The sequence below is a fragment of the Chelonia mydas genome, chromosome 1 (assembly GCF_015237465.2).
Source record: "Chelonia mydas isolate rCheMyd1 chromosome 1, rCheMyd1.pri.v2, whole genome shotgun sequence".
NCBI lineage: Eukaryota > Metazoa > Chordata > Testudines > Cheloniidae > Chelonia > Chelonia mydas.
In genome coordinates, this window is record NC_057849.1 from 87,957,977 (window position 1) to 87,981,421 (window position 23,445).

Consider the following 23,445-nt stretch of genomic DNA (forward strand, 5'->3'; position numbering starts at 1 on the left):
CTTATACTTCACCACATAAGGCCATACCACTACCACCCAGATAACACAGGGCTTTGAAAAAAATCAGTTCATGGATGAGCAGCTGGTTGAAGCCAGACCTGAGGAAGAAGAAAGTTATGGTGGACAAGAATTTTGAGAAGTTTTCAGCCATAGTGTAGTTTCCTTTGGAGGAAAGGACATAACCACAAATTGGCCATTTCAATTTGTATGTTAAGAGTTCTTTTGTGTTCTTCACTAAGTTCTCACATGGCAGTAGCAAGAAGTAATGCTTTATATCATCGTTGATTGCCTTGGAAATTGCCCCACTCTGGCAGACAATGACTTGTCCTTGGCTGCACATTGCTGTCTGAACTACTGCAATGCAGTGTACCTGGAATTGAAACCATCAGCCCTTAAGAAACTCCAGGTCTAGTGGAGAGTGCTATTGCACATATCCCCAGCAATATAGGCTACCACAAGCATATCAAACTACCCTCTGCTCTCTTCACTGACTTGCCATAAAATAGCAAGTCAAGTTCCAGGTATTGGTCCTTATCTTCAAGACGCTCAGCGGCCTAGGCTCAGGATATGCGATTGCCTAAAGCTCCAAGTTGCAGTCTATGGTTGACAACTCTACTCAGCACATTGGAACTATTTATGACAAGAGTAAGGCTTGTGTGTGAAAGAGACAGTTTGTGAAGCATTAAGTGCTTTGGTTGATATGGTAAGAAAAGTGTGAGAAGAAAAGTATGATTTATACGGGACTATGTAAGGGAAGAGTTAGATGGGGACAAGGCAATAATGCAGAGCAAGCAGTGCAACGCAAAGAGCAAAATATTTTCCATAGTTTAAAGAGGTAAATGATTTATAGGTTTATAGCTCTATCAGGAAGTTTAGATGACAGCATAAATCATGAACAGTCATAAGTTTTGTAAGCAGCATTGTGTATGTGGTAATCAGCTCATGATAAACAGGAAAGTTCTGGGTTATGGGTTCAGAATTCCATGAAGCATATGATTATTTTAAAATCATACTGTCAAAATTTTACGCTTATGAAAACACAACTTGGGGAGGGGGGAGAGGAGAAAGACTGTAGTTCTCACAAACTGCAATGTAGAGCTGATTGAAATATTTTCATGAAAACTTTGTAGAAAGTTAAAGCAAAATAAAAAATTAAATACATTTTCACGTCAACAAACAAATTCAGTTTTGATGAAAAACTGGAAATAAAAAAAATAAATTCCAAGTGTTTAAAAGCCATACAAAAAAATCTCTCAGCTAGCTCTACTGACATGTTTTTTTATTGTAGTTAGACATTTATTCAACATATGGTAAATGAAATTCTGTGACTGTGGCCCCAGTGAAACATGCAGTTAACATTAAGCATGTTAGTGTTTCATTTTAAGTGAAACCTCCACCCATTTCACAGTCCAATTTAACCATTCTCGGATCACCTCTTCAGGAAAGGAAGTTAAGAGTATGCCCATTCCCTTGGAAGGGGGAGCAGGGCCCTGCAGAGGCTGCTCCCCCTTGCTCTCATGCTGCAACCCCAGGATACAGATGGCCCATGCAGTCAAGTCCTTTCTCTTGTTGGATAAGAGTGTAGTTTTCCCAGAACCTCAGAGTTACAAAATTAATTGCCCAGAATAGAGCAATGAAAATGTCTGAGTGTTTCTTAGTGTTGCAGAGGTTTTTCTGTGTGTGTGCATATGTGTGTGTGTGTCAATTTCAGACAGCTCGAATCATTATCCAACACAACATAGACAGTGAGCGTGCATGTATGTTGATGGATTTAGATTTCTCCCATCTTCTATGTTTGTGTTACATAATAATAACTTCTATCCTACTGACATCCCCCATTCAATCAGGATATATTCAGGAAATAATCAAGCTCCTTTATGGAACAAGATAACTGAAACAATAGGATCCACCTCGCAAGAGGTAAGCACAAGGGTTGAATTGAAGCTGAACCATGTGGCCCAGGGGTTTACCTGGAAACTGATATAGCAAACAGAGGCACTGGGACATTGGTTGGTGGAGCTGTGCATATATGTATGGGAAAGAAGTGGAAGAAACAAAGAGAAGGAGCAAAAGAGCCCAGTATCCCTGGTAGCCTGTCCCTGAGAAAAGAGCTAAGAGGTTTTGGATAAAGTGCTGGCTGAAAGAGGCTTGGGGCTGTGGGGGAAGAAGCTGTCTCCTGCTCTTTGATTCCTACTGGGGGTGAAATAGCACTGTCTATGTTCTTTATAAACAAACAGGACTGCAGCAAAAAACTGAATCCAACAATGTCTCCTAATAGAAATAACCCACTACACCCTGAAAGTTGACTAGCGGCTTAGGTCGGGGGAGGGAGAGAGAATGATACTGATAAAACAATCATTAAAATAAACCACATGTGGATAATTTGTGTAGTGGTGCATTTTTCAGAAACATTGTTAAGGTGGCTAATACAATATATAATTTCATTAGATTGCAACACTGATCATTCAAAAAATGTTGAAAAGATACAACCTGCAATAAATTTTGAGAGCAAGTGACCAACCAGTTATGTTAAGCAGATGTACTGTAGATTGACTACTTAAGAGAGAGGGAATTATGGCAGTTGCTATACTATTTTAATGATGCATAAAACTGTGGTCAGAGATTGACCTACCTACCACTAAGATAGCTATCACTTCTCATTCAAGTCAGATGTAACAAGGAAATTCCATTAACAGACTGTAAAAGGATGCAAGATTTATAAACTTATAGCAAGGAACAAAACAAATCAACAAGTTCACCTTGAGGTTTAGCTAGTGTTCAGTTCTTAAAACAATTTTTAAAAGAGCAAAAAGTAGAAACTTATCTTATCTTATCTTAACTTATGTGTATGATAATCAAGGTGGGCCATTTCCAGCACAAATCCAGGTTTTCTCCCCCCCAGCCCCAAACAAACCCACTCTCCTGTTGGTAATAGCTAATCTAAAGTGATCACTCTCCTTACAATGTGTATGATAATCAAGGTGGGCCATTTCCAGCACAAATCCAGGTTTTCTCCCCTCCCCCCCCCCCCACAAACCCTGGATTTGTGCTGGAAATGGACAAGTTAGCCGTGACAATATTGTCACGGTTAACAATATTGTTAGGTTAACAATATTGCTGGGTGGCTTGAGGCAACCATTGCTGTGGCCCCTTGTGGCATGTAGTAGTTTAGAAAGTTTAGTGTCCTTTTTCTTTTGTAGAGAAGCAAAGTGTGTGTTGTAAATGGCTTGTCTAGTTTTAGTAAAGTCCAGAACACTATCCCCGATAATGTCACGGCTAACCTGGTGGCTGAACTTTGTGACTTTGTCCTTACCCATAACTATTTTACACTTGGGGACTATGTATACCTTCAGATCAGCGGCACTGCTATGGGTACCCGCATGGCCCCACAGTATGCCAACATTTTTATGGCTGACTTAGAACAACGCTTCCTCAGCTCTCGTCCCCTAATGCCCCTACTCTACTTCGCTATATTGATGACATCGTCATCATCTGGACCCATGGAAAAGAAGCCCTTGACGAATTCCACCATGATTTCAACAATTTCCATCCCACCATCAACCTCAGCCTGGTCCAGTCCGCACAAGAGATCCACTTCCTGGACACTACCATGCTAATAAACAATGGTCACATAAACACCACCCTATACCGGAAACCTACTGACTGCTATTCCTACCTACATGCCTCCAGCTTTCACCCTGACCACACCACACAATCCATTGTCTACAGCCAAGCTCTGCGATACAACTGCATTTGCTCCAACCCCTCAGACAGAGACAAACGCCTACAAGATCTCTATCAAGCATTCTTACAACTACAATACCCACCTGTGGAAGTGAAGAAACATATTGATAGAGCCAGAAGAGTTTCCAGAAGTCACCTACTACAGGACAGGCCTAACAAAGAAAATAACAGAACGCCACTAGCTGTCACCTTCAGCCCCCAACTAAAACCCCTCCAACGCATTATCAAGGATCTACAACCTATCCTGAAGGATGACCCAACACTCTCACAAATCTTGGGAGACAGGCCAGTCCTTGCCTACAGACAGCCCCCCAACCTGAAGCGAATACTCACCAGCAACCACATACCACACACCAGAACCACTAACCCAGGAACCTATCCTTGCAACAAAGCCCGTTGCCAACTGTGCCCACATGTCTAGTCAGGGGACACCATCACAACGCCTAATCACATCAGCCACATTATCAGAGGCTCGTTCACCTGCACATCTACCAATGTGATATATGCTATCATGTGCCAGCAATGCCCCTCTGCCATGTACATTGGTCAAACTAGACAGTCTCTACATAAAAGAATAAATGGACACAAATCAGATGTCAAGAATTATAACATTCATAAACCAGTCGGAGAACACTTCAATCTCTCTGGTCACGCGATTACAGACATGAAAGTTGCGATATTACAACAGAAAAACTTCAAATCCAGACTCCAGCGAGAGACTGCTGAATTGGAATTCATTTGCAAATTGGATACAATTAACTTAGGCTTGAATAGAGACTGGGAGTGGCTAAGTCATTATGCAAGGTAACCTATTTCCCCTTGTTTTCCTAACACCCCTCCACCCCATTCCTCAGACGTTCTTGTTAAACCCTGGATTTGTGCTGGAAGTGGCCCACCTTGGTTATTGTGCACATTGTAAGGAGAGTGATCACTTTACATAAGCTATTACCAGCAGGAGAGTGGGGTGGGGGGAGAGAAAACCTTTTGTAGTGATTAACACCCATTTTTTCATGATTTGTTTGTATAAAAACATCTTCTGTATTTTCCACAGTATGCATCTGATGAAGTGAGCTGTAGCTCACGAAAGCTTATGCTCAAATAAATTGGTTAGTCTCTAAGGTGCCACAAGTCGTCCTTTTCTTTTTGCGAATACAGACTAACATGGCTGTTACTCTGAAACCTGAGAAAGGTGAGTAAGGACCTAAGAATTTTTCCCCATATATTTTTTTTAAGTCATAACATCATGAGGACATTATACAGATTTTGAAGTCAGAATGTTGCAAGATAGAAAGAAGCCTTTGGGAGCAAATGAGGATATTAGGGGGGAAAGTGAAGGTAGGGGTTAGTTCCAAAAACAAATAGGTTGAAATTCTCCACGTGTGGTAATGGATATGGAGGAAGGCCACCAAAACTGGGTTATTTCTGCATGCTAGGAGAGTGACAGGTAAGTATTTTTATGGAGTCACAATTAGCTGATTTTAGCTGAGAGCCCATTTTAACATTACTAGTGGAAGAAAAGCAAAATTGGCAGTAGTGACAAAAAAGGAGTTGAACAATCTTCTGAAACATCAGAATAATAAAGTGTTTTGATGCCAAATTTACTGAACCATTTGTTGCCTGATCTACTTATTGTATATTGGCTATACTGATTACTTAAGAATCCCTAACTAATAAATTAGACTTGTGAAATTTGATAGGTTCTAGTCCCAGCATCAGGCATAGCAGCAGTAGAATTACTGTTTGGTTGGGAACCTGTGTATACAGTTGCAACACTCACACTTTAATTTTGAAATTTCAATAGTTTTATTAACATTGTTAGTAAAAACACAAATTCTTGAATCCAAACAAGAATGTAACAGTTGTGCAATATTAATTTGATGTCCAGCATCATATGATATGTATACTCACACACTTCTTGGGGCAACATAGAAGAGGAAAGGCAGGAGGTGGTCCATGGTGGTCCTACCCTGTCTCTGGCTACACCAGCTGTATATTATTTGGAAATGTTCTTATGCAACTGGGGATTCCACTTTTATCAAAAGTGGGAATGGGTGCTGGGGATCCAGCCCTAAGGATTCCTTATCTATCTGTAAATCTAGTCATTCAGAAGCGACACCTAAACTATAGATACTGCTTGGAAGAAGCAATTCTTTGTTAGATTAAAGGTTTTCCTACTTCATGAAATTTCATGTTGGTCAATTCTCATTTTGGTTAAACAGAACCAACATTTCTACGTGGTCATACTGTTACTGGCAGAAGAAACATAACATAAAGTTCCTGGTTTTAGGCTGAAACTGATAACTTGCAGCAAATATGAAGCCACTATAGTCTAATGATTAGTAAAAGTGCTGGAAGTCTGGATACTGCACTTGAGTTAGGAGAGACACATAGGACCCAATTCTTTATGGGGCTGAGTATCCTCTCCTCCAGTGGAAATGGAGTGCATTTGTAAGCACAGTCAGGATGAGCTCCACCCTGACATCTGGTGGTGAGGTGTGGCAAGTTGTGGAAAAGAACTTCAGGGGCACACCCACCCTGCCTAGCATGAGCCCATAGCTTCCCAAATGGTCACTTTGGCTGCTGTGGGATCCCCAGTGTCTCTGTTATTGGGGCAGGAAGAATAAATTGTTATTACCCTGATTATGGGAACTGTGCTTGGAACTGTACTGGGCCTTTTGTTATGATGGAGGGACTCACCATCAACTAAGCAGCACTCGCTAGGCAAGGGGCATGGGTTCCAAAACTCTGTGAATTGAGAGAGGCTGGGGACAAGTATTTATAGTTGGTGGTATGGGCCTTACATGCTAATTGCACTTTCTCCTCTCTCCACTGTGGAATATCAGAGCTAATGTTGATTCCATTAGGAGTCTAGTTACAGACTGCTGAGCTGAATTCACTTTGGGCTAATGATGCACCAGCACTGAGGCTCCCTACTACAAGCTGAAATCACAAAAGAGCTAAAAACTGACTAAGAGCTGAAATCACTGAGTGTTGTGTTAAGTAGTGGGGGAGCCTGAAAATATATTGTGGAGCAGTTTGTGGGACAGCTGGAGTGGCTTGTGGACCAGCTGGTGGAGCAGTTCATGGGATGGCAGGAGCTGTTTGTGGGACGCTGAGCGGAGCAGTTCATGAGACGGCGGGAGCTGCTTGTGGGACGCAGAGCCGAGCAGAGCGGAGCAGTTCGTGGACCGGCTGGTGGAGTAGTTCATGGGACGGTGGGAGCTGCTTGTGGGACGCAGAGCAGTTTGTGGACTGGCTGGTGGAGCGAAGCGGAGCCCTATGGAGCTGTGGGGCAGTCAGCTTCAGATCATGTAAAGTGCCCCTTACCTCTTCCCCTTCCCCCCCCCCCCCCCATTTCCACCCAGGTTGGGAGATAAAACTCTGCAGATAAACTTTCGAACTCTGGGGCTGCCCTGACCAGGGACAGAGACTTTTGGGCCATTGGACTTTTGGGACTTTGGGTGATTTCGGGTTGCTGGACTCAAGAACCCAAGGGAAAGGACACTCCCCAAGTTGCTTGAGGTGGGTTTTTGCTCATGGGTTGTGTTATGAATCCTGTTGGTGGTGTTTCCCCAACATAATGCCACATTGTTTCTCTCTGTTATTAAAAGGCTTTTTTGCTACACTCAGACTCCGTGCTTGCGAGAGGGGAAGTATTGCCTCTTGGAGGCACCCAGCGGGGGTGGTATATATTTGTCCCAGGTCACTGGGTGGGGGCTCGAGCCGGTTTTGCATTGTGTTATTGGAATGGAACCCCTAGATACTGAACCTGGCCCTTGTTGCTGCCAACTCTGATGGGCAGAAGGGTTACACATTTAACATGCAGGATTTTATACAACTGTACCATATTTTTCCTGTTTTGAATACTGGAAATATTGCTTGCACATTCTGCAAACTCTTGATTTTTTCACGTGTTCTATAACTTAAATGCAAGACATTGTTTACATTTATTTTTTCTCTATATATTTTTCAATTGTCACTTAAAAAATACCATACTTTAAAACGTTAATTGAGAACTTTTTTTGCTTACACCATTTTAAAGCAAATTAAATGAAATAAATTGAAATTAAATTAAAATCCCCCCCCATTAAACTGGCCATAGTTCTGTACTTTTATGTCAGACACAAATTCTTTCATTGTGTTAATCCACTCAGTGTCATGCAAGAAGCTAGATCACACATTTGTTCACCACTGAAGTCTAGAGATATTTTGCTATTCACTTCAATGGGAGCAGGAGCAGGGTTTGAATGGATATTGCAAATGAAGTTTTTTTGTATACAAACAGAAATATTCATCACTATATACATTATTGGCTATTTAGTATTCTTGATTTATTAGTCTACTCTTCAGAAAGTTCTGCTGAGGGACGAGAAAGAATGTCATACAAAGTTAAGTGAATAAGTACATACCACAAATAAATAAGGATAAGTTAAAGAACAGCTTGTTCACAACTCAGGATAAAGAATGTTCACTCGAATTTTAAAAGTTGGTGATTGTCAGAAATTAGAATTTTCCACAGAATGGAAATTCCAATGTTTCAAAGTCTGTTTTAATTCTGAATAGCAATGGAAAGCCAAAGTTTCAGTATTTCCCCATGGAATGAAAATTCCAAGAAGTATCAACATTTGTCATTTTGAACTTTATTATTAAAACATACATTAAAAAGTCAAATGTTTCATTTTGATATTATCAAAAGGAGAGTCAAAACAATTTCTCCCCTTCATCAACATCTGATGAAAAATATTCCCACAAAATGTTTTATTTTGGGAAAACTGCATATTTCAATCAGATAGTATTCTGATGAAAGTTTTTTTATAAGCTCTATTAGAAGATTAGATTTTCAGATGTTAGAATCATTCATGAATGATCCAGCAACAGGAAATAAAAAGGCTAAAATGAGTAGATAGAATAACGTGCCTAGATCTATTCTATAGAATAATTTGATGAGTTATTGGTGCAATATTTTTCTGTTTTAGCAGATTCCTCTGCAGATCTTTTTTGAATATTCTGGTGAAATTCTAATGGTGGGAAGAGTACCATTGTCTTCATATGGGACAGCATTTCACCCTCTGTATTTCACATGAAGAATTCCTATAGTCTTAGAAGATTTCAAGGCCAGAAGGGACCAATTTAATCATTTAATTTGACCTTCTGTATTATGGATAGAACATCCCTAAAATAATCCCTAGAGCATATCTTCTAGAAAAAAAACATCAAATGGTAGCTGTATGCTGAACATGTAATAGAATCCATACAGCGAATAAGAGATCAACAGTACATCCGAGTTAAGAGACTTTTACCTGTGTTTCACAATGTTACCAACATATTTACCTCCAATTTACATTAGTCACACAAATTATCAGGATATTTGCCTTTTATGGCAGATTTTTAGATTATATTTTCCTGGTTGTCAGATGTAGCCATTAAAGATTTTCATTTGAGAATCCACATAGCTACATGTAATTACTATATGTTGGAGACAGAATTAGATGGGTTTTTCAGTATAAATTAATTACATAATAGTAAAGTGAGCTTTTGCATCATTCAAACATCTTCTGAAAGTCCTGGCTTTTATATTCTTCATAACTGAAAGCAAATACTACACAATGCCTTTAACTCAATCTAGCTTTCTCTTGCTGAGAAAGTGTGCTATTTAAATAGTTACCATATCTGCTGTGACACCTTAATGTAAGTTATCATTTTATTTGGAATGATCCTAAAAATAACAGGAACTGTAAGTCAATAGATATTGGATCTGCATGAGAACGAAAAAGTATCACAAGGTCATATCTACTCTTACACTCTTCCATTAGGACACTAATGCAGACTGCCCTTCATTTAAGCATCTTTGTTTCTACTTTTAGAAAAACTCCACTAAGTCACCTTTAAAGTTCCCATGATATTCAAGTTTTATAGTTGTGAAAGGTCAGTTGTGTCCCATTGTGACTGGAATATCTATTTATATTGTGGATTTTATATGTTTTGGTGGGTAAAAATGTAGATGAGTACATCTTGTCTTCTGTGATTATTTCTCTCAACAAATTTTTAGGAAGGACATGTTTTTTGATAGAGGCAGGATTTATATTTCTTCCCTTCAAGAGCACTCTTATTTAAATAAACTGGGTATAATCCAGCTGAAGTGTACAATATGTTTATCTCACATTCTATTGATTTAGATGATGTCTGACAGGGATAGGAAGATTGCCATGAAAAGTAATACTTGCTGATTAAATTTAATTATGTTTTAATTTTCTTTACTGTTCATCAGACACCCTCAGGCATGGAAACCTAGAAATTAAAAGGTATTATATAATGTGGTAAAGTTTGTCAATTTATATTTTGTATCTTTTATATATCCAAATTACTGGATAGATAGATAGATAGACCTAATAGTTAGGTAGAAGATACCACGCAGGATTTTAGGTGTACAAAGGAGATGTCCTCTGACCATTATCTTTTTTTCTGCAGCTTTAAAAGTATCAGACTTTTGGGAAGACTTTAATCTTTATGGACACCACTTGCTGCATATGGGTTCAGAACTATGTGCACACATACTTGCCTTTTGTTCATGGACAATAAGAGATTGTCCCTCAGGACTACTAAATGCTGGTCAGCAGTTTGTAAAGAATCTAGGATATTGTCTTACCAGAAATGTTTGATGGCGACTTTTTGTGGGCAGAAGGAAACCCACTGAGGAGCTTGCTTCCACCAAGGCATCCCAGATTGTTTAGGATGCATGCCCATTTCAATGTACTAGATTTGACATAGGCAAATTTTTACTGGTAAGAAGTAGAGTCTGAGACAATAATATGTTGAATTAATGCAAAGACAGACTCATTGCACTAATAAACTAGTTAGTGTATCACAATAAAAGGCAGCAGTAGCTGGTAGTAGTTCAAATAGGATGAAGGGACAAAAAAATCTAGCACCCATGCTTAGTACACAGTTAAGCTTTGTAATAATTTAGAGACAAATTTGCTTCACACATTATACTGCTACCAAGTCTATTCCCCCCCCCCCAAAAAAAAAAAAATCAATGCAGGACTTTGATCAGTTCGCACAACTATTACATTTGAATATTTTGCTATTTATGTCACACTGCTTCATCATAATGTTCATATTTTCTAAACTATTTTTACACATCCTTTCAGAATTCCACTGGTCCACTCACCAGGAACAAGTCTTGGCAGGCAAATAAAATGTCTGTACTTCTTATCAGCATTACCTTACGGTAAGGATTGACTGATTTGTGCCTGTATGTGTAAGTTCTCATGTTAACTTTGTAAAACTGCTTTATTGACATTGAACTCTTTGAAGTCTCTTTGCATAATCTCCCTAAGTTCTAGTTAAACCTGTTCCAGTGAGGTTCTATTTGCAGCTACGCTTGCCAAAACCAAACATCAATCATTTCTGCATGTAGTAATTTCTAGAGTTTGCTGTTTTCTTTACTTATCTTTGCTTAGGACTAGGTCAAGTAATGATACACATACTGTACTACAAGAGCAAAGAATAGCTAAGAGAAAACACTCATTTAGTCTTCTCCAGAGTGCTCTGTTTAGCAATAAAGTCTGTGTGTAGAAGCATTGCAAGCACAGCACTGAAAAGAGAAAGCATATCGCAAAGCCTTATTATAGCTAGTAAGGCAATTACAAAAAATATTAAGGTCAGGTAGTTTTGCAAGACATGTTTATTAAAATGCCAGAAATTATACTACCTTGCAAAATATAGGTCTCCCACAAAGCAGAAAAAACAGGCTAACTAGAATCAAAGCCAAACGGTAGAGAAGTCACAGCAATGACAAATCACAATACTATGAAACCTGCTTATGTGAAATTACCATGAAAACATTCAGTTAACTACAATATATTCTGCAGCCTTTGTTTCTCCTATAAAGGCAAATCTCATTCCAAGACCAGAATCTAAGAATCAGGTTGCAACGTTGTAGCAGAGCCATTGAGGAGAGGAGAGCAGCCTGTGCTTCCACAAAGATGGTGAGCTAATAGTCCTGCCCTTAAATCCTTGTTCACATCTCATCATAGAAAGACCTATGCATTCCAGGACATTCCAAAGGGCTGCACACTCCACAGAGGCTATCTGAGTCCAGGCTTACTGTGCAGCAGAACCACAGCAGTTCTGTTTCATACAATGGGGGTGGGTCTAGATTCCCCACCCACAGAGACACTTGGCTGTTCCCAATTTTCAGGGCCTTTGCTGGGAATGGCAAAATAAGACCCACAACGACCTATATCATTTTGGGTAGTGAAATAAATGCAATCAAAAGTGCAGTGATTGTCTTTAAGTCACAAAATATTTAAAGTTCCCTTTACAAATTTGTGTGGATTCCACACCATGTGCTCCATCCTCTGACAGTCAGCCGATCTACAATTAATTGTAATATTGAGTACGTATGTTAGAGGAGTCTTCAAATTCCATCTGCCCTGGAAGAAGGGAGGGCATCGTTCTATTGGACTGTGTTATTCAGTTGAAAAATCATCTGCAAGAGGTGGAGTTTAAAATCTGTAGAACTGTAACACAGTTAGAATGTTGGTTAATGTTGTCACTGACTGATGCTGTGCCTTGGATTAGATCATTAAAATGTTTTACTTTATGGCTTCCTGAAAAAAAAAACCCTGCATAAACCCCTGCTTATTTAAAGTGCTGAAGCTAGAATTTAACTCACTCCAAGCGACTCGGTATGTCACTCCAGTCCTGAAAGTGATTCATTTTACAGCTACTTGTGAAATATCTGATTAATTTCAAAATTGCTCCAATGAATAAAGGCAACACACTGTTTTGGATTTAACACTGGAAGAACCAAAATGCAGAATAACATAAACAATAAAAGACTTCCTCCATATGTGCCCCCATCTGAAGCCCAGAGGCAACTATTCTTGAGTTTTATTTAAAGAGACCCTCATTTCATCTCACAACCCTCACCTACCTTCCTCACTACCACACATTAAATGGGGATACAACATGTACAGTGGCCACCTTTCTGGGTGTCCTTCTGTACAGTTCTGTGCATTGAGAGATATCCCTGCTGTTGTGATCCAGATTACATGACAGAGTGGAAAATCTTGCGCTCCTGTTTCCCTAGCCCAACTGAAATAAATTCTACAGCACAGTTAAAAGGAAGGTCCAGAGTACAATTTGTCGGGACCCAACACGAAGGAAAAAGAAGTTGTGAAAAGGTGGTTGTGTAGCTGCAAAGGACCTAAGGAATTTAGTTTTGGCTGAAAGATCCTGAGGAGGTTAGGAGGTTCACATAGGTTTAGACCTAAAGTTTTTGTTTGTTTGTTTGGTTATTTTATACTTGGGTGCCTACAGAGAGGCATGTACTATTTATATTTAGGTACTAGAATCAGGGAGGGTAAAAAGTAATTATTTTAAAATATAAATGAAAAAAATAGATTTTTAAATTTAAATTGGATTATTTTGATTTAAGTAAAATGCAAGTTTACTTTTACAATTAAACTGATTTAATATAAAACTGGAAATTGACAACCTATGTTAAAGGCCTAAACTTACTATAAAATATGAACAAAAATCAGGTGTGAGATCAGATCTACCACTTCTAAAATCTTGATTGACACAGTGACTCAAAACAATCAGTTAATTCACTAACACAGAACTTCCTTTGTTTAATAAATTAGTTCGGTTTAAAATCAAAACATGTTTTGGTAAGATAAAACAAAGTTTATCAAAAAGTTTATGAATCCAGAACATTTAAGATAGATTTAACCAAAACAATAAAATTCTGTTTGTTATATTTGGACACAGCAGTGAAAAAGATAGAAGGAGGGGGATCTGATTTGAATATAGCTATCTGCTTTGGTGACTGATGTTCTGATAGCAAAACAGAAAGCAAACAAAAGTGAAGGTCAGCACTGGGAATGGTGAGTACAGAATGCACATCATTTAAAGGAAAAGGACATCATATTTTCCACTCTTTCTCTCTCTATAGATATCTTTTTCACATTATCATTTACATGGCTAACATAAAGCATTATATAACCTAACTTAAAGCTGCATGTGGACTACTGCAGACTCTTAAGGGACAAGGGATTTTTCTGCCCTGTTCTAGCAACTTACTAGCTAAACAATTTATAAGTTTAAGCTTAAGCATAGCACTGATTTTCTCACTCTCTTTGGATAACATGGTGATGATGGTGAAGTATTGTCCTGAACAACAGGAGCAGTTGGTGGCAAGGAATCAACTGGATCTGGAACCAAAGTTTCTTCTAAGAAGCCAACGGAATTAGGAGTTGTAATGGAAGAAGGTTTGATTAGAGGTACAGAAAGTCCTACTGGAATATCCCCGGACATTGCTACTTGTCAAGGCTGCAACCAGTCCATATGTTGTTTCCATAAAGTAGTGTTGGATAGTTTGACAATGAACAAAACAATCTGTATTTTACAAGTTCTCCAGGTACTTATTTCAATCCACAATCATAGTTGCAAGTCCACACTAAATTTCCTATTTGAAAAAAAATGGTGATGAGTCTCACGTTGTCAATCAGTTTGGCTTGGGATTTGGCTACATGTGAAGCAACATGAAAAGGTAGCAGGTCCAAACAGGTCCTTAAAGATTGCTTCATAAAAAGAGATGCAGGTGACTCCTGGGTAAAAATACATGGTGTGTTCCTTTAGACAAGCAAGAAATTGTTCAGTTTCTGCTGGTGATTCAATAGAGAGATGCTAGCTCTTAAGCCATACTTAAGTGTATCTAATAAAGTGTTCCACTAATCTGTTTGTAGTCAGTGTCAACCAACAAGATAAAATGTCTGCCAGACAGATAGGTTGTAAACTTCTGAATCCCAAAAGTAATGCTAAAAGCTTCTTACTCTATCTGTGCATAGTTCTTCTAGGAGGGGGTGAGTGTTCATGACTTGAAGGCAATTGGTTTCTTCATGCCATCAGGAAGAATGTGAGAAAGAATTGCACCCACTGATTCCAACAGTTTCTTTGCTTCCTGAAATGCGCACTCACATTCTTTACTCCTTTCCACTCGAGAAAGTGGTAGTTCGATTTCTGTGAGTGGAGATCTTTGTCAATTGGAAGGGATGGCAGGCTTTTCATTGCACAATACTAGATCAGTTTGGGAGTGAGACCCAAAAGAAAAGGGAAAGAGTCCTATAGAATAACTATTTCTTAGAGAAACAACAAAGGAGTCTGGTGGCACCTTAAAGATTAACAGATTTATTTGGGCATAAGCTGTCGTGGGTTAAAAAAAAACCACTTCTTCAGATGCAAGAAGAGGTTTTCTTCGAGGTGTTCCAGTGTTGGCAAAGTTCCTCATTTTAAGGAACATTCATGTGAATAATCTGAAGTCTTAAATCACCATTTTAAAGAGGTGTATTGAATGCAAAAAAAATGACTTAATGGGTTTTGGAATAGGGTTGTCAACTTTCTAATCACACAAAACCAAACACCCCTGCCCCATCCTCTGCCCTGCCCTTTCTCTGGGACCCCTCCCATGCGCTGCCCCTTCTCTGAGGCCCTGCCCCGTGCTTGCTCCATCCCCCCTTCCTCTGTCGCTCACTCTTCATCACCCTCATTCACTTTCACTAGGCTGGGGAGGGGGTTGGGGTACAGGAAGAGATATGGGCTCTGAGCTGGTGGAGCAGGCTATGGGGTGGGGCTGAGGGTTTGGGATTGCAGAAGAGGGTGTGGGCTCTTGGATGGGGCTGGGGATGAGGAGTTTGGCGTTCAGGAGGGGGCTCTGGGTTGGGCCAGGGGGTTGTGTGCAGGAGAGGGTGCAGGGACGCAGAGGCACTTACTGCAACTCCGATGAAGCGGCCACCAGGTCTCTGCAGCCTCTAGGTGCATGGGCTGCCAGGTGTCTCTGAGAGGTGCATGCTGCCTTTGTGCCCACTGGCGCTGCTCCCTGCACCACCCATTGGTTACAGTTCCTGGCCAATGGGAGCTGCTGAGCTGGCACTTGGGGAGGGGAAGTGCACAGAGCCTCCCAGTCCCTGGCCACCCCAGTGCCTAGGGGCCACAGGGACCTGGTGGCTGCTTCCAGGGGCAGTGCAGAGCCAGGGCAGGTAGGGAGCCTGCCTTAGCCCCAGGCCCCCGCTGCTCTGCTGACTGGACTTTTAATGGCTTCGTCAGCGGTGCCAACCAGAGCTCCCGGGGTCCCTTTTTGACCAAGTGTTTGGGTCGAAAATTGGAGGCCTGGCAACCCTATTTTGGAAAGGTGATAAAGGATTCTATTCAAATGGTCCTCAATGAACCCTCTTGGAGTAGGGAAATGTTATCTGCTGAAATCTTCTGAAACAGCTATTAGTAATTGAAAAGAGGAGCCTTCATCAAATGAGCATGTAAACCCCACAGACCAGCTGCATACTGATCCAGTCAATCCTAAGGACAATCAGCCCAGTGCCTAAAGGGAAAAGATTTAAGCTATGTCTACATATGTATACATCTTTTAGTGACACAGCTATGCCACTACAGCTGTGCTGAGCTCTCCTGATGACAAAGTGCAGTTCACACCAGCACTTTTCATCGGCAAAACTTGTCGTTAGGGGGGAGTGTTTTTTTAACAAATGTTGTCATTCAGGTTGTAGGGTGGACAAAGCCTAAATGTGTCATCTCCACAGTGAGGTGGAACCAGAGTTGTGTTACATGGGTGCTCTGACGTAAGCAATGAGCTCTCCAGCCCTACAGATGTGCTGGCCTCTCTCTCCTTCCTGTATAAACCCTAGGAGTTACTGTATACCTTGGACTGCAACAATTTCAGCACCACTCCCAGGTAATGGGCAGGTGGTAGGAGTGGATATGATCCAAGACTAAAAGAGACATGGGACCTAAGGTGTGGAATGTTATTGTAGGTCTCATCGCTATTCCCTCCTCTGACCCAAAGAACTCTCTCTCTCTCTCTCTCTCTGATTTCCAGGGTGGAGGGCTCTTCATCCCAATGAACTTTTGTCAGCCTGTGTCTCAAAGTGATCAACCAGTGAAATCTCTCTCTGATTTCCAGCTTTCTTACCCAATTATTCTCTCTGACTCACTGTCAGTTTTGTCCTTGCCTGATTGTTTTTTCACACTTTAACATTTGGGATGTATAGTCAGTGCTTCCCCTGACTTCATCTCTTGTCCAGTTTCCATACGTATCCATTTGGGGCTGGATGAAATCTTTGATTCAGTGTATGAGAATGGGGTGTTATTGAGTAGCAATTTAAATATTAAACACCTATCTCAGCATGTACACCTAACATATGAAACATATACCCAAAAGCCATATAAGCAACAGAGACAGAGGAATCCCAAATGAGGTGTGCAGCTCCTGTAGGCTGTATGTGCGGTGTACTGCTGGAGACAAGATCTGGCCTTCAAAATGGAAAGACCATCTCTGACATAGTATCAAATGAATTGTTCTTGAAAATTATTTCTCACTGCTTTTGGAGGATTGGCAGTTCAGAAAACACTTGGAAGCATCCCACTTCTTTTTTTTTTTTTTTTTTTGGAAAGACATTGCATTTTTGACTTTTTTCACAGCAAATAGTTTCATACAGTAAGACAGTGAAAATTGTGTAGACTTCCCCATCCTGTATAATTAGTCTAATAGCTAAGGTGATGACAATGTCAATTAATGTATGTAGCTTTTAATGTGATAATCTTTGTCTATATTGTCATAGTTATGGATTGAAATATTTTTAAGAAGTTAAAAATGGCATTAATTCCAGGTAATGTGCCAAATAAATCCCTGATGGAATGCTCTAAGCTTCAGTTGAATTACCCAAGGGATTAATTTGAGTCAGTCTACAGATACTGGAAATGATGTGGAACCAGAAATAAAGTAAAAAGCAATTCAATCAGTAATGAGGTAGAGTTTCCGACTTTCCAGCGATGGATTCCAATGTGTCTATCCAGCTTGAGAGGATCTGAAAGCCTGTACTTCCTTTTAAAAAATTTAAAACAAAGCGTTACACTTCTCTTGTAATAAAAAGCCTTGCTGATAGCAGTATTGCCAACCAAAAGCATTCAAAAGTCATGCTACAAATCATGATTTAAAAAAAAAATACATTTGGGTTTGCTTTAGTTAGTGGACTTCTGAGATTTTGGGCATTTTAACGTTCATGATTTAATACTCTTTTCTGCAACTGTGAAGTCTAGAGTCTTGCTTCTACGTTTTAAAGCTGAGATTCTCATGTCATCATATCATCTCAGAAGCTGAGTTCTTAAGAAATAAAAACTGTTTGTGTCAATTGTCATAGCTCCATTGATGTCACTGTAGCTATGACAACTTACACCGGCTGGCTGAAGATCCATCCCCATTTACTGTGAGACTGGCAATACAGTACTAACAGTTTTGTTCTACTTTCCATGAACTACCTAAAATCTACAGCCAGCTGTGGATTCCATAGCAAATGTCAGACTTAAAGAATCTGAAGAAAAATGTGCCTTCTGTATGCTAAGGCTTTTGTCCAGAGGCACTTTGAAGCCCTTACAGGAATAACATCTGGAATACTTCTACTTTAATGTTTTACAGCATGTAAAAGCACAGTTCATACAGATCTGCGTGGTATATGGCTTGGGCCTGTAAAGATGAAGTACATATCAAAAGAGTTGAAGGTATGTTTTGACTCAAAGGCATTAACTAAACCCACAGAACCACATCTCCTCCCTCCTTCTCTTTCTGGTGCATTAAGAGGAAAAATAATTAAGCTTAGGTGCCTAAAATCAGACCTTTTATTTTCATATTTTTTTCCTGCTAATGAAGTGGAGCTGTCTGTGTCAGCATTTCGGAATACCAAGCCAAAGTGCTAGTCAGGATGAACTGATTTATTTTAATCATGATGTAAATCAGCAAGCAGAACATCTTGAATTAAATAATCAATTTTAATAGTGTTTTGCATTTGTACTTTTGTTATTTTCCTAAAGAAAGGTTGATTTTGCATTGTATGGTTAATCATTAAAACATGTTGATTTGCAATTAAATATGGTGTTGCTTTTTGCTAACCAGGAGAATACTCTATATCTATATACATTTATTTCACTAATTAAATAGCTTAACTTACATTATTCAGATTCTTAATATTTACATGTGAGGTGGGAGCATCCCAGAGTTCAGGCTGCAGTCCAAGCCTGAATGTCTACATGGCAATTAAACGGCCCTTTAAGCCAAATCTCCTTAGCCAAAGTCAGCTGGCCCGTACCAGCCACAGGTCTCTAATTGCAGTGCAGACATACCCTTAGTGGAGGACAGTGTTTCAGTAAATTGGATTTGCTCAATGCATACCTACAAATGGAGACTGGCATCTCACAAATATCTCACAAGCAACACACAAAAAAGCTGGTTTTGTTATAACAGGTTGCCTTTTGGTATCTCATCAGTACCTGCCCTGTTCCAGAACACCATGGATGAGTTCCTGAAGGGACTGAACTTAGTTTAAAAGTATTTGGATGACCTCCTTGTTACTGGAAAGGATGAAGAGAACCATCTTTGAAATTTGGACACTGCCTTACAACTTGTGAAAGACTATGGATGGAGAGCACATTGAGAAAAATATGAGTTTTTCAAACCTTCATCTGAATACCTTGGAAATGTAATTGATTCCAAGGGCCAAAGGAAATCACCAGAAAAAGAGATGGTGATTCTTCAAAAACCACCATGAATGAATATGTAACAGTTATGTTCATTCTTAGCACTGGTTAACTACTATCGTAAATTTCTGCCTAATCTGGCAACAGCATAGGCACCATTACATGAAATGTTACAAGCAAAAAAATAAAATGAGAAATATTATTAAGTCAAGTTTTTGCTCTCAATACACCTCTTTAAAATGATGATTTAAGACTTCAAATGGATATTCCATCAAAAGAGGAATTTTGCCAAATTTGGAAAACCTTTAAGAAATAGTTGTTTGTATAGGGCCCACAGTGTGTTTCTTCTGGGCCCACAGTGTGTCCCCAGCTTCTCACTCCACAAACTATTCAATACCGTGCAATGAAAAGCTTGCGGGCCTGTCCAAATGACGAAGTTCTCCACCCACAAAAATTAAACTGCCACTCTTTTGAATTAGAAAACCCTCTTGATCTATCTATGGCAACTGCCTTCTCACAGCTTCAGAAACTGTCCTGGCATTGTAAACATGAAGACTTGCTCTACATTAAGGAATTACATGCATCGGTGCCAACTCCGTGGGTACTCCGGGGCTGGAGCACCCACAGGGAAAAATTGGTAGGTGCTCTGCACCCACCAGCAGCCAAGCTCCCCACCCCCCTGCCTCAGCTCACCTCAGCTCACCTCCTCCTCCTCCCCTGAGTGTGCCAGGTCCCTGCTTCTCCTCCCAGTGCTTGCTGCCACAAAACAGCTGTTTTGAGGAGAAGGAGGAATGCAGCACACTCAGGGGAGGAGGTAGCAAAGAGGTGGGGCAGGGTGGGGATTTGGGGAAGGGGTTGGAATGGAGGCAGGGCAGGGGTGTCGGGCCCTGGGTGGGGGGGTTGAGCACCCGCCGGCGCCAGGAGAAGTTGGCGCCTATGATTACATGTTCCACCATTCTTATCACCAGTTCAGCTGAGCCAGTCATAGCACTGACATAAATGATGATGTAGCAGATTTAACTGACAGTGATAAAAAACACTAAAAGCCACCAATGCCATATCTAAAGCAGGGCTCTCACTGGTGGGTGCTTAGATAAACTAGTGATAGAGGTAGGGCTTGTTGTTTTTGTTTTTGTAAAGTTGCCTGGAGTAGACATCTTTTAAAAGAAAGTGGTAGGATAATTGATTGGACTAGGGGGTTGGTGAATTTGAAAAAAACAGAAGTGTGTAAGTCATAATCCTGTTAAGTGTTACAGGTCCTGTAAATTTGGGCAATAAACTTTGAGAAATGATTTTTGTTAGGAGTCTATCTTAACTCCCTACCTTCCCTGCTTTGCATCCTCTTCTGTTCTATGGAAACTGTCTGGCATACTCTTGGGAAAGTAGTCTGTAAATAAGATGCAAATTGAAATGGCCATGTAATTGTTCTACAAATATTTTAAAAAGTCATTTTAAAATAGGAACCCCAATAACCCTTTTTTTATATTACTACTGCCAGGGATCACTATAAGGAATGGATTATGAAATACGTTTTATGGCCCTAAAGAAAACAATGTGACAGCAATGCTTTCAAGTCCTGAGAAGTCAGCACCTGGAGTTGTTTTATTAAAGCAGTGACACTAACACTCTACCCAAATGACTGATTTCAAAATCTGAAGATAAATAACAGTACTCATTTTATTTAAGGCAGTAAATACATTTTATACTTTAATTTTATATGTAGGAGCTGGATGTATTTATATTAATAAACCCATATATAGATAAAGATGAATAATTTCAGCATAATTTATGCTTCATAATATATCCAAGGTATGGTACTAGGTAATCATAATGCAAATCCCACCATGTCTTGGTGAATAATTCTAATACTTCAAATGAGTTATAGATATTGAATATTAAAGTCCATTATTAATCCATATCCCAGAGACAGTGTAAACTGCCAGTACTCCCTACTTTAGTTATCTCACCTCAAAGTGATCATCTTTTTTGAGTTCATACAGGATTATCAATTGTAGTAATGTCTACCTATAATGCTTCGGAACACATATCCTTTGGTGCTTAGTTTTTAGGGTGACGGATATCCTAGACTTGGTCTTACACTTAAAATTTAGGTCTACATAGCTACATCACTCAGAGGTATAAAAAATCCATACCACTGAGTGCTGTAGCTATGTTGATTTAAACCATTGGTGTAGATGAGGCCAGGTTGAAAAAAAAAATATTTCTGTTGACCTAGCTACTGTCACTTGGGGAGGTAGAGTTGCTACAAAAATGGGGAAACCCATTCCATTGCTGTACTGTGCTTCTGCACTACAGCACAACAATGGCATAGCGATGGCACCAAAGCTGTGCCACTGTAGTACCCACAGTGTAGTATGGCCCTAGACACACTATACATTATATACCATGTCATTCGTTCAGAAGAGTGTGTGGTAAAGACCCCAGTTCAGCAAAGGATTTTAATGTGCTTAAATCTCACTGACTTCCATGGGATTACTCAACTATTTTTTAAATACATAGTTTAGTGAGCTACTGAATCGGAGCCTAACTAATAAATCCTTAGAACATATCCAGTACTATTATCAGATATTAATCCTGTATCATCCCACATAATACAGATGGGAAACCCCAGACAGGTTAAGTGACTTGACCATTGTCTGTGTGAGTTAATGGTGGAATCATGATTAGAACTGCCAAAACTGTAGTCATTCATCCAGACCATACTTCCATCCAATGACAAAATAAATAGAATAATGAAATCCCCGTGACCACTTTTCCCATCATGGTTTTGCACTCTTCTTGCATTTGTAAAGACATCTGCTAGTAAGTTTACAGTAATGCATACCACAACATTATTGTGTTTGTCCTCTTAGAAAACAGAAAACAGCTTTGCCTGCCAGTTAGTCCTTTTTTGTGTACTTGCTCCCTGCTTCTAAGAGATAGACGCTGTTTTTATTATTAATAATAATTATTGTTATTATTATCCTCTGTTGTCATCAGGGAAACTGAGTAAATAATGGATTTTTTGGTTTGCTGGTAATTACAAAAAATTGAAAACAATAGTTCTGGGTTATGTGGAACATTTTGTTAGGCCTAAACTATTTTTGTGTGAATTTTTCATGTCTTTAAATTTCTAAATAAAATTAAAGGGAATTTTGAAATAAAAATATTGATTCTTTTTTGTATTTGAAATGATTTGGTTTGGTTTTTTTGTTTTTTTGTGTTTTTTAATACGTATTTCTCATCTGAACAATTTGGCAAAATCTTCACAAATTCATGGAGTGTTTTTGTGTTTCCAAATCTGTATTTCTTATCCAAAAAGTTTCAGTCAAAGATTTCATCCAGGTCTAGATGCCAATATCAATGATTTAGTTATATCAACATAATTGTGTTAATTGGGTTAGTTCTCCCTCTAAGTGGTTCTTACCAAATAGTACTTTTGTACACATAGTAGCTGCCTATGATTATATGGGATGATTGTTGATATGGGACTGATGATATAAAATGTTGTTGGATGCCTCAAAAACCCAAGCTTGCTTCTACTGCAGTTCTTGGTCTGCATCCAGATTCTAAGAACAAAAATTAAGCCAACATTAGAGCTTGTTGAAAAATCATTTAATAGGATTCCCTTCCCTCATAGAATAGTGGGGCAGTTGCTTCTGTCATTACAAACTCTATCTAAGTTTATCTTTTCATGCTGACCTAAGGACTCTCAGGTGCTGCCTTTAAGTTTACGAATAATGTTATCTTGTTTTGAAAAGGCTATGCTTACTGCAAATACTTACTGAATACTTTGCTCTCTGAAGAGGTAGAAGTCTCCACAGAAATCTGAGCTCATTTGGTCCCCCAGTGAAGCACATGATGAAAAACAGGGGGTGCTGAAACTGAAGCTGAAGTGTCATGATCATGTAAATGACCCTTGTGAAAAGCTTCTAGATCTAGCCAGCTAGGGGTACTCCCAAGAGTCTACATAAAGGCCCACACATAATTGCGGAGATGAAAGAAGAAGGGGACATGCATCAGGGCCCTAATTTTGCCCTGGGTGATCGCTACTTCCCACCACCTAACAAGATGTAATGAGGCTGAGTAGTGCCCATATAAGAGACATTAAAACTACTAATTATTCCTCAAAAAAGGTTTTTAATGATTTCC